The sequence below is a fragment of the Salvia miltiorrhiza genome, chromosome 8, assembly GCF_028751815.1.
Source record: "Salvia miltiorrhiza cultivar Shanhuang (shh) chromosome 8, IMPLAD_Smil_shh, whole genome shotgun sequence".
In the NCBI taxonomy this organism is placed as follows: domain Eukaryota; kingdom Viridiplantae; phylum Streptophyta; class Magnoliopsida; order Lamiales; family Lamiaceae; genus Salvia; species Salvia miltiorrhiza.
The window spans coordinates 27032615-27042031 of record NC_080394.1 but is presented as its reverse complement, the minus strand read 5'-3'; the positions used below and the strand labels follow the sequence as shown (position 1 = coordinate 27042031).

General features: G+C 40.0%; 2 long non-coding RNA genes across 3 annotated transcripts; one reads left to right on the top strand and one right to left on the bottom strand.

Moving 5' to 3' along the window:
* Positions 1-3451: 3451 nt before the first annotated feature.
* Positions 3452-4452, bottom strand: LOC130997370 (uncharacterized). 2 transcript variants are annotated; one of them, XR_009093065.1, is made up of 2 exons: positions 3862-4452; positions 3452-3682 (listed from the first exon to the last, which is right to left on the bottom strand). It is a non-coding gene; the product is annotated as an uncharacterized LOC130997370 (long non-coding RNA). The 2 variants fall into 2 exon arrangements; XR_009093064.1 differs by having other exon boundaries at positions 3452-3671.
* Positions 3625-5972, top strand: LOC130997371 (uncharacterized). Its single transcript, XR_009093066.1, has 3 exons — positions 3625-4007; positions 4103-4241; positions 5911-5972. It is a non-coding gene; the product is annotated as an uncharacterized LOC130997371 (long non-coding RNA).
* The last annotated feature ends 3445 nt before the right edge of the window (positions 5973-9417 follow it).

Sequence of the window (9417 nt, the reverse complement as noted above, 5' to 3'; positions counted from 1 at the left end):
AAAAAAACTTTTGAGAAAGAAAAAGAGAATGGGATATAGTAACCCTGGCCAAGCTAAGGAAAGGGTCATGGCAGGGGCAGACGTCCCAGCAACGTGGCTATGACACCTCAAAACAGATGGGGGATAACAAGTATGGGACTCCACCCTACCCAAAGTGGAACAAGAACCATGGGAAACTCTCCAGGACTGGTAATGAAGGATGTTGCATAGTAACTGGAATGAACATTTTACAAATCGTTACCCGAATAAGCAACAAAGGGCGGGTCTCAGGCTAAACTCGCCTGTTCAGACTCTGCATTTGAGCAATCCAAGCTTTGCCCAACCATACCAAGAGCAGTAACCACACCAGCGATAGCAACAACAACAATAATAGCACATGTGTGCTTGAATTTAGAGCTAAGCATAAAAATTATTCAAATTGGAGTGAACAACTCGTATGTTATGCCGATGAGAGACATATACATAATTTTAGGAATGGAATGGATAGTTGAGAACTATGCCACCATCATTTGCAATGAAAGTCAAATTTCTTTTCGACCACGGGGAAGAAACTGACACGTTTTCATGGGATCAGCATGGGTATGAGAAAGACGATCATCTCCGTCCCTCAAGCAACAAAGATGATAAGAAAATGGTGTCCACCCTACCTTGTGTAGTTGCACAGAAAACTAAAAAAACCGAGAAAAGTATAGGAGACGTGACAATCGTACGTGAATTTCCAAATGTTTCCTGGAGATTTCACCGGGGTGCACCCGTTCTTTTTGTAAAAGAATAAAGATGGCACATTGAGAATGTGTATCCTCTACCGAGGATACACATCAACTTATAGAGAGTTGAACAAGGTGACACTCAAGGACAGGTATCCTCTATCGAGGATAGACGACTTCTTCAAGCAACTCAGAGGAGTGAGTGTGTCCTCAAAGCTAGATTTAAGGTCTAGGTACCATCAACTATAGATTCAATGAGAAGATGTACCCAAGGTGGTCTTCCGAACCAGATATGGACTCTATGAGTTCGTAGTGGTGTCATTTGGATTGACCAATGCACCAGCCATGTTTGTGGACCTCATGAACCGAGTGTTCCACCCATACTTAGGCAAGTTGTCTTAGTTTTCGTAGATGATGTCTTGATCTACTCGAGGAACGAGAAGGACCATGAGAAACACCTGAGAATAGTCTTAAAAATGTTGAAAACAAAGCATCTTTATGCTAAGTTCTGCAAGTGCGAATTTTGGTTCAACAAAATCACGTTTTCGGGACATATTATCTCATTAGAAAGGATCAAAGTGCACCCTGAGGAAGTACAAGTTGTACATGAGTGGAGATCGCCTACTAACCCCAATGAGATCAAAAGTTTCTTGGAACTAGCAAGTTGCTATCAGAGATTCATAGAAGGATTTTCCAAAATAGCAAGGCCAATGACGCAACTACTCAGGAAGGGAATAAAATTCTCTTGGACAGAGGAGTGCGAGAAGAGCTTCCAAGAACTCAAGAAAAAGTTAACTACGGCACCAGTGTTAGCCGTCCCAACAGCTGACAATGAATACGTGATCTACACAGACGCGTCCAAAAATGGACTTGGTTGCGTGCTGATGCAAGAAGGAAGAGTGATAGCATATGCGTCGCGACAGCTTAGACCACATGAACTGAACTATCCGACCCATGATCTAGAATTGGCTGCAGTGGTACACGCACTGAAGATTTGGAGACATCACCTATATGGAGTTAGGTGCGAGATATTTACGGACCACAAATGCCTGAAATACTTTTTCAAGCAAAAGGACCTTAATATGAGACAAAGGAGATGGCTCGAACTAGTGAAAGATTATGACTGTGGTATTAACTACCACCCAGGCAAGGCCAACGTAGTGGCTGATGCATTGAGTCGTAAGACTCAATCTAAATTGGGATCTCTCATCACTCGAGAGATGGAGCTCATAAGAGAATTTGGTAGAATGAGCATAGAAGTGGTCAAACCACCAGGAACGATAGCAAGCGTTGTTGCAACGATACCCAACTTGAGGAAAATGATAATAGAAGCACAAAGAAAGGACAAGAAAATGGAAAAGCTTCGAGAAGCAATAAGGAAAGGAGACCTCAAGAATTATCAAGAAGCATCAGATAATGATATCCTCTTTGAGGGAAGGATATGCATCCCCCACGATGATGAACTTAAGGATAAAAAAATCATGAGCGAAGCTCACGATACCCCTTATACTGGCCACCCGGGGAGCACTAAGATGTATCGAGATCTAAAAAAAAACATTTTTGGTGGGAGGGCATGAAAAGTGACATAGCATCCTTTGTAGAGAGATGCCTAGCTTGCCAACAAGTGAAGGCCCTACACCAAAGGCCATATGGAAAGCTACAACCATTGGAAATTCCAGAATGAAGTGGGTGAGAGAAAAGTTTTAGGACCAGACATGGTCAATGAGATGGTTGAGATAGTCCGCCAGATCAGAGGGCGAATAAAGGAGGCACAAGATAGACAGAAATCTTACGCTGATGCACGTCGAACTGAGTTACGTTTTGAAATAGGAGACAAGGTCTTCCTAAAGGTATCTCCTACCAAAAGGATAACTAGGTTTGGTGTTAAGGGAAAGCTTAGGCCCCGATTTATAAGACCATATGAAATCCTAGAGAGGATAGGTCCAGTAGCCTACAGGTTGGCATTACCGCCAAGCTTTGGAAACGTTCACAATGTCTTCCATGTGTCACAACTTAGGAAATATGTTTTCGATCCGAAGTATGTGATCCACCAAGAAGAAATGATTCTTAGTCCAGATTTGAGCTATGAAGAAGTACCTGAAACCATTCTGGATCGAAAAGTGCAACAACTCAGAAATAAGGCAATCACATCAGTGAAAATCTTATGGAGACACCACGGATAAGAAGAAGCTACGTGGGAACTTGAAGACAAGATGAAGGAGAAATACCCCGAATTTTTTTTTTTTTGCAGAATTTTTGCAAATTTCGGGACGAAATTTTTGTTAAGAGGGGTAGTATGTAATGACCCGCTCATTTTTTTTTATTATTATTATTATTTAAATCCAGTAGCGCGATAGTTAATGTCGCATCTTTCAGTAAATGGAGCCCAGTTGCCAGTTTTATATGAATTCAGCTTATAAACCTGAATTATTATTACCAGAGGCGGAGCTATTACTTTTGCTTTATGCTTTTGTATCGCGTGAGATAAATCGCGACGAGAATTTTTGAAGTATTCAATACGTAGTATTTCAAGTTTATAACTGACTTAGAGAAGTCATATTATTTATTAATCAAGATGCAGCTATAGTTATACTTTGTTGAAACCAGAGTCGTGAAATTATTTACGACTGCAAAGCAGATTAAATCCACGGATTTAATTTAAGTTAGTATGTTACAAATTGTTGATTTTAGCAAGGCAAGGAGACTAATATCGAGATACGAGATTTATTAGTGTATTCAGTATATTAGCAAAACTCGAATCTTTCATTACGAATATAGAATTACATAGACCGAGATTTAATTTCTTCTATCTTACAAGCTCTACTTCCACAACCTATAGTTATCAAATCCCTACTTCTACCTTCCACCTAGTCAACACCAAAGAAAAGAAACTGCAGCAATAAAAAGAAAAGAAAAAGGGGGAAAGGGACGTGGGATAAGGAGCAGCTGCAGTAATCAGCCACCCTACTCTACAGCTACAACTACATCCCATCCCCATCTCTGCTACAGAAATCAGCCGCCCCACTTCACCAATCTGTTAGTCAAAGGTTCTACAATTTTTTCAAGTTTGGCAGCAACTCTTTCCATTTTTGCTGCTTGCAGCAACATTCCCTTTTGTCAACATTTGCAGCTACAACCACGCCCTATCAGCCACTCTACTGTTGTACTGCTCAATGATCACACAACCCCTACTTTAGTCTCACATTTCTGCTCCCAACACTTCACACTTCTCCTCCATCTTGCACCAGCGAATGCAAAGAGCAAAGGGGACTTGTTTGAATATTCTGCCAAGACTTCAAGGTAAATCCAGCCTCTAAATCCTCCATCTTCTCCATGCTTCCACCTGCAATTATTGAAGGAACAACAAAATTTTTAAATCTTTTCCACCATTCCAGTTCAGTTGATCCATCCAACACTGAAGAAGGGTGAAGGAACCCTCATTCATTACTCTGACTCAACCAGAAAAAAACTTCAAGAGATATTCCACAACACGTTCAATTCCAACAACAACCCAATTGTTTGAAAGCATTCAAGGTAATTTGCTATCTCAAGTATTCAATTCAGTTCGCATCCATATTTAGCATAATCACATTTCATCATCATCAAATAGCCAAGTTATGTCATACAATAGGAAGATTATAAACTTCACAAACAGGCTGCACTCTAGAACAACAAACTATGAGAGTTTTTCCCAAACCTTACCAACTGAACATCAACCGACATAAGGGAGTAGGACTTAGCTTTAAGGGAGGAAGGGCCGGCTGCCCAAGGCAATTGCCGAACCTCAACCACCAGAACGGAAAAGGAAGGCGACGAACTCTCGTCGTCTCGCCTGCATCAGAGTAACAACGACGTCGGAACTGAAGAATCGCTAAGACCGACCGGAACCATGGCCGAGCAGAGACTCGTGCGCAGCAGCAGCAGCCGCTCGGCAGTAGCGATTATTCCCTTTTCTGGAATCTAGAGCTCGACGTCGGAGAGGGATAGGAGGACGGGAGTTGGACGGTGCCGCTCCCAGACGACGACCGCTCACCGGATTCCAGACAGAGGTGCGGCCGCAACGAGGAATTCCAAAGTTAGGGCTCGATTGGATTCTGTGTGAGGAAGGAAGAAGGATGAGAGATCGCCGGGGTTCGACGCGTCGACAATTGACGCCAACCGGAGCAGGCGGCTGGATGGCCGGAGAAGAAGACGTCGAGCGAGCTGGGAAGGGCCGATCGACTGGTTTTTGAATCAAGAAGAAGAGCAGATTTTGGGGAGGAAAGAGAGAGAGATCCGACTGATAGGAAAAAGGGAGGAGGCACGACCTTGCCGGGCTTAGGCGGCGGCGACGCCGGCAACCTCGTCGGAGCCGAGGTCGAGAGAGCTCGACTGGATTTTGAGTTTTTCAGTGAGAGAGAAAAGAGAGAAGCGTGCGTCTGAGAGAGAGAGAGACCGAGTGGGAGAGATAAGGAAGGATTTGGGCCATTTTATGTGGGCCGAATTTTGGGCTTCTTTTTATTTTAAGTTGGGCCGAAATTTTTAAAGATTTGGGTTTTTTTTTTATGTTGGGCTTAATTTTAATTTATTTGAATTGGGCCAAATTTTTTTGGGCTCTATTTATTTTAATAATTGGGCCGAAAATTTTACCTTTATTTTAATTTATTGGGCCTTTGTTATATTATTTCGTTGGGCCTCGTTTGATTTATTTAATTGAGTCCAGCTAATCAAATTATTTATTTATTAGACCAAGATTTATTTAATTACTTGAGCCGATGAATTATTTCAATTGGGCCTCTCATGTTAATTATTCAAGCCCACTCCTACTTAATTAATTATTAGGCTGCCTTATGTTGAGCCTTTTTATTCATTTAATCTTATAACATAACTTGATCCTATTTATTAAGCCTGATTAATTATGAGGTTATAAAGCGAATAAGTTGAAGTATTTATTTATTTTCTATTGATTACGAGGAGCGGGGTTTATTTAATTGACGGATTAGAACACCCTAAGAGAACGGATTAATTTTTGTTAATTATCCGGCTTCATGAGACGAGACTTAGCTTTTGTTTAAATTCGATAGCCTGGATTAACAATAGAAATTCCCTAATTATTATTTCAGAATAATAATTCATGCATAAGGATCATGCATAGTTAATTCCGTATTCTCATTATTTGAGGATTTTACTCGAGCAGTATCTTATTTATATTCTCGTAATCAAGGTCAAGGTCGGGAATAACAGTCAATCAAGGAACCACTGAATCACAGAGATTTCATATCAGGTGGGTTTACTTTCATATATATCAAATGAATTAAATGTTACATTTGAGCAAGTTATTTCGTTCCAAATTATTTGAACTGTAAATCATTTCAATTATTGTCTTGCCATAAATGTTTAAATTTTAGTATGATATCTATCTGCTTTGGCTTTGCCAATGATGCAATCAAATTCGGGTCCTGAGCAGTTGATAGCTATCCTGCCAGGGCTAGTGTACACCAGTTGACCGTGAGTCATCTAGCGGGTTGGCCGGTCAAGTGTTCGTGAGAGGTGGCCACCTCTCCGGCACACAGTTCCAGATATGATAGATTACAAGAGAACTTAGACTGATCAGTCGAACTTTAAGAATCACAAATGAATTTAGTGAGCTTGGGCCTATTTCACGAAAAATCCCTTGTTGCACTGTTAAGATGGCATGACAATTTGATTATTTCAATGCAAGTTTCTATAGGCATATGTACCCACTGAGTACTTTTGTACTCAGCCCTGCATGTATTTCTAAATGTGCAGGTTGAGCAGTAGCCGGTGGTGATGAAGTGACGAGCAGGAAAACCCCCCTTTGTCTGAAGTCATATGTATTAAAGAACTCTTGAGTACATGTCTTCATACATGTATTCAGAACCTTCTTCCGCTGCGTACTCAAAAGAATTTCATGTTATTTTAGCTAAGTCGGAGCTATCCGGACTTACTAGTTTGACTAAGTCATTACGACTCCAACTTTGTTGTAAATGTTCCCTTCGTTGTTAATGTTTAAGTATGTTTCTTCGTCGTTTATTTCTTATTCGTTCATCCCCTTTCTATCCCGCTTCTTATCTCCAACCCTTGGTCATAGTTTCCCGGCTTAATTATCCTTAATTAAGACCGGTCGTGACAATTGATGAGTGAATCACTAATCAAATTAACATTCTTAAGTTATAATTATAAGATTCTTACTAAGAATCTTGAATTCTTAGTAATAATCTTGGATTAGTGATGATTGATGAGTGAATCACTAATCAAATTAACATTCTTAAGTTATAATTATAAGATTCTTACTAAGAATCTTGAATTCTTAGTAATAATCTTGGATTAGTGATGATTGATGAGTGAATCACTAATCAAATTAACATTCTTAAGAATCTTGAATTCTTAGTAATAATCTTGGATTAGTGATGATTGATGAGTGAATCACTAATCAAATTAACATTCTTAAGTTATAATTATAAGATTCTTACTAAGAATCTTGAATTCTTAGTAATAATCTTGGATTAATGATGATTGATGAGTGAATCACTAATCAAATTAACATTCTTAAGTTATAATTATAAGATTCTTACTAAGAATCTTGAATTCTTAGTAATAATCTTGGATTAGTGATGATTGATGAGTGAATTACTAATCAAATTAACATTCTTAAGTTATAATTATAAGATTCTTACTAAGAATCTTGAATTCTTAGTAATAATCTTGGATTAGTGATGATTGATGAGTGAATCACTAATCAAATTAACATTCTTAAGTTATAATTATAAGATTCTTACTAAGAATCTTGAATTCTTAGTAATAATCTTGGATTAGTGATGATTGATGAGTGAATCACTAATCTCAAATTAACATTCTTAAGTTATAATTATAAGATTCTTACTAAGAATCTTGAATTCTTAGTAATAATCTTGGATTAGTGATGATTGATGAGTGAATCACTAATCAAATTAACATTCTTAAGTTATAATTATAAGATTCTTACTAAGAATCTTGAATTCTTAGTAATAATCTTGGATTAGTGATGATTGATGAGTGAATCACTAATCAAATTAACATTCTTATGTTATAATTATAAGATTCTTACTAAGAATCTTGAATTATTAGTAATAATCTTGGATTAGTGATGATTGATGAGTGAATCACTAATCAAATTAACATTCTTAAGTTATAATTATAAGATTCTTATTCTTACTAAGAATCTTAAATTCTTAGTAATAATCTTAGATTAGTAATAATCAATATTTAAATTTTCACTTGTATTTCAATATATATTTGATTTTAATGTTTTTGTATTTTTATCGTTGATCAATTTATTAGATGATATTTATTAAATGACGATTTTATATATAAAAAAGAAAAGAAAAAACCCAAAAAAAACCCTTGAAAGCACAGAAGGAGCAGACTAAGGGCCGAACCTCATTAAAACCTTTTCACGGAAAACCCAGTGGGAAAAACCGTGAAAAGGAAAAAGAGTACTCGTCAAAACACAAAACGATAGAAGGAAAGAGCGGAAGGGAAAGTTTCCGGAACTCCGGCCTAACCATCGTCCCCAAACTATCCCGGCTCTCACCCCAAGAAAAAAACTAAACGGTCGGTTAGACGCCGTCGCCGTAAGAAGAACAAACCCAAACAAAGAAAAAGCAGAGCAAAACATCCGGGTATATGCCATCTCCGTGAGCACTCCACAACCTCCAACCCCAAATCCAAACGTCTGCCAAGTGATCGAAGAAAAACCCAAACCAAGATCTCCCCAAACAGATGGCGACAGAACCAAGAAAAAGCCGAACCAAACAACAACCCACCAGCCCCAACTACCGTTTCTGACGCAGATGGCTATGCGAAGCCATGTCAAGGCGAACCGCAGCCCTAATCTCCTCAATCTCGTGCGGCCACCACCCTTCCGAACGTTGTTGGTTAGCCATTAAATCTGCCGCCTTGTTTCCTTCTCTAAAGATGTGAGAAATGAAAAAAAATAAAAAAATATAATTAATTACCGACGGCAAATGCCATCGGTAATTAGCATTTGTCGTCGGTAATTAGCGGCGGAAAAATGCCGTCGGTAATTTTGGCCGGACGGCGGTGGTGCTATCGCCGGATGTCACCGGCGATGGTGATTAGCGGCGGCCGTTTGCCGCCGGTAAATACCGACGGCAATTGCCGTCGGTAATAAATAATATATATTTATATTAATATATATTTAAATTAGCGACGGCGTAACCGCCGCTAATTAGGGGCGGCCCGTTTGCCGTCGGTAATGCGCCGGTAATAGTCAAAAGGCGGGTCGCCTTTTTTGCCGCCGCCGTGCCGTCGGTAATTGCCGGCGGCGGTGCCGCCGTCGGTAATTTTCGTCGGTATTTACGCATTTTTTTGTAGTGAAAATACAGAGTTTGAGCTCGAAAAGGACTTGAAAAACGCATAAAAAACGCAAAAATACGGAGGCGCGGCGGTCTGGCGGCGATCGGACGGCGCTCACCGCGCGGGCGCCGCTGGCGCCGAAAACTCGGCGGGCTACCCGGCGGTCGCCGCCCGGTCGCCGGCTCCTTCACAAAATTCCTTCTTAGGGCGGCGGTCGCCGCCCGGTCGCCGCGGGGTCGCCGCTGTTTAGCTGCTGCGCGCGACGTTCTTGTTTTGGTCATAACTTTCTCGTCTGAACTTCGATTTATGATCCGTTTGTGCTCACAAACTTGTATCGAGACGATCTACAACT